General features: G+C 36.3%; 1 protein-coding gene across 1 annotated transcript in view; it reads right to left on the bottom strand.

Annotated features, from left to right (window-relative positions):
- The window catches only part of ALS2CR11 (amyotrophic lateral sclerosis 2 (juvenile) chromosome region, candidate 11), a 230,230-nt gene that overhangs the window by 180,562 nt on the left and 46,466 nt on the right, over positions 1-3,202 (bottom strand). The window lies entirely within an intron of this gene.

Here is a 3,202-nt window from a genome sequence, read left to right as displayed (position 1 = left end):
GTGACTGGTAGGATAACAAAAAGAATAAAAAGATGTAGGCTACAAACAATATTAAAGTTACATGAACTGTTAAGAAAATATTACATGTGCACAAAACTTAGGAAGTTTCAGTAAAGTTCTTACTATGTTTTTATTCAACACCTGAAATTCTTCAGTAAAGCACCCTTGCTAGAAAAAAGTAATAATAAAATTCTTAAATATAGAATCACTCATGTATTTACCTATATATTATCTAAACCATATTATAGTAAAAAGATCAGGTAATGATTTTTCAAATGCACACATGAAATTAATAACTAATATATAAACACATAAGGAATGTTCAGAAGAAGAAAATTAAAATTCCAGGTACAAGTAACAGAAATAAATGTTAATATTTACATTTATGTTTTAAACAAAAATGTTCCTGCTAGTTACAGTTCCCCTTTTTAAAAGTCTTAGAAAAAGTGCCAAACCCACGTCTTTTTGAAGCGTTACTTAAACATAAATCTGCATGATAAGCTGATTCCTACCTGACAGTACCTCTCTCATCCCTCAGGGACTGTTGAGATCGTTTAAACCAAGTAAACCTTTGATATCCTTGGTCACCATCCATGGTCATCTCTACTGTCCTATGAGTCATTCCACCAATCCAACATTCCACGGTTCCCTTTCTTCCCAGCATTTTCCACTACTCCCAACGCCATGCATGGTTAACAAACAACCTTACATTCTTTCTACTCTCTGCTTTCCCTGAGACCTGGCTCACCACTGGGGATATGCTGCTTCCCTTACAGATCCCTTAGGTGAAGGTGCTCCTTCTCCAAAAGCCTAAATACCTCAAGGTCAGGAAGTGGAGTAGCATCCTCCACTCTACCCTCTATTCCTTACAGATAATACTATTTCATGCAGGTATAAAACGTTTTCCTGTTTCAAGCCTTATGCTATCTGGTGATTCTACTGTCTTTCAGACATTCAGGTTACTAATCCTCATTTAGTGAAAACCTGGCACCTGGTTCACACATCTGCTGCATTCCCCAGGACCTATTTAACTGCTCTCTTCTCAGTTCTTGGTGAGACATTATGAGAGAAATAACTTAGCTGGTAGTACAATGAGAGTCATCACACAGAATTAGCACATCATATATGTTCTTCACATAAAATCATACGATTTCTCAGAAAAATCCACAAATACCTGAAATTAATTTCCTTAATGATCCTGTAAACCTGCTGTTTATAGCTTCTTACTCTTGATAACTTCTCTGTTCTCAAAGAGGGAGTGGGGAAATATCTCGCTGTTCCAAAACTACCTGCTTTTTCCTTCTCTTTTATAAACTGTCTTTGCTTTTGATCAAAGAAATCAACCAATTGATTAATATTCCTCACATATAAGTAAACTTCCAACCATACTTTTAATTATTATGGATGTCTTTGAGTTCTTTCTGGAGGTCCCACTAAGATCTGCCCCACTGAGTCTTTTCATTAGAGCCAATTAAAATGCTCAGCTTGAACATGCATCTCATCCAAATCCACTGAGTTCTAGGCCTTCACTCAGTTCCTCTGGAGAGCTTCAATGTGCAGCAGTCAGCTATTTGGCTCCTATGCCCCAAATTCAGCTCTGCTGTGCCTCAGGCAAGTTGTATGGCTAAGCTTTGAATGGAGATGGGGAGAAGGGGCAGTAGACTATTCCAAGGGTATGGACACAGGGAAGTGTGATTCTTTGGGGACATTACTCTAATAATGTCTCACACCTTTGAATTCCCACTTGCCTTTCTCAAACAATTACAATGGCTACCAATCTTTCTAACTGTAGAATTTATCACCTTATCTTAGGTTCCTCTGGTAAGGATCATACAGCCAAACTGATAAACACAAATGGTACTATACTTCAGCCCAAAATTAATAATCACATTCCCTTTTATAATCAATACAGGAATACTATGAACTCCAGTATACATGTATGCCTTAACTAGACCCTAGGCCTTAACAATTAGCTGGTTTCTGATTTCTCCCAAAGCTTCAAAAGAAACCAAGATGTATCAGGGACAGGAAGGAATAAGGAATTAATGATAGAAGCAACAGATCAATTATATTTTTATAAAGCTATGTCAAACCTATTATGTGATTTGTTTAATTCAACTCAAGGCCTTGTCCTCCATAATCAGGCCAATTACATTCAAATAGCAACTAATACTAATTTGTAATCATAACACTTTTGTGTCCTCTCAATGTATACCTCGTGGGATAACTGTTGGGTAATCAGATAGCTTTCTTGTGCTTTCAAACACTACCTGTAGTTTGAGTCTGGTCATAAGGTCTTCCAACTCATCCAAAACGCTACATATTACCAGTTTGCATGAGAATTTCTGTTATGACTAGTTGTTCCAGAACTAAAAGAAGTGCTCTACAATCGATCCCTGCATGTAGCCCAAATAGCAAATGATACAGCTCAAGCTTTAAAGACCACACAGATCACTGTAAATTTGTTGTCTAGAATTATCCTAGGTAATACTGCTTTGATATTTTACTATCCAGGTGGTAAATTCTGTGCAGTACCCTATGTATCTTGCTGTACCTAGGTAAACACTTTAGGGAAAGTGGAATGATCAATAAATTAAAAGGCCCCATGAAAAGATGCTCGACATTCTGAGCTGTTAGGAAAATGCAAATTAAAACCACAATGAGGTATCACTACACACCTATTTAAGTGGCTAAAATAAAAAATAATGACAACATCAGATGCTGGGGAGGATGCTGAGAAACTAGGTCACTCATACATTTCTGGTGGTAATATATTAATACAATAGAACAGCCACTCTGGAAAAGAGTTTGGCAGTTTCTTTAAAAACTATACATGTAACTACCATACAACTCAGCAATTTATCTGAGAAGTGAACATACATTCACACAAAATCTTGTACATGAACGTTTATAGCAGCTTTACTCATAACAACCAAAACCTAGAAGAAACAATCCAGATGTCCTCCAATGGGTAAATGGTTAAACAAACTGTTTAACATCCATACCATGAAATACTACTCAACAACAACAAAAAAGAATGAACTATGGGTACATACAACAACTTAGATGACATTCCAGAGAATTATGCTGAGTGAAAAAAGCCAATCCTAAAATGTTACATAGTATATGATTCTATTTGTACAATATCCTTGAAATAAGAAAATTATAGAAATGGAGAATATACTAGTGCTTGCTAATGGGG

Source organism: Propithecus coquereli, unplaced genomic scaffold (assembly GCF_000956105.1).
Source record: "Propithecus coquereli isolate 6110/MARCELLA unplaced genomic scaffold, Pcoq_1.0 Scaffold113, whole genome shotgun sequence".
Classification (NCBI taxonomy): Eukaryota; Metazoa; Chordata; class Mammalia; order Primates; family Indriidae; genus Propithecus; species Propithecus coquereli.
This window is presented reverse-complemented; position numbering and strand designations above follow the sequence as displayed.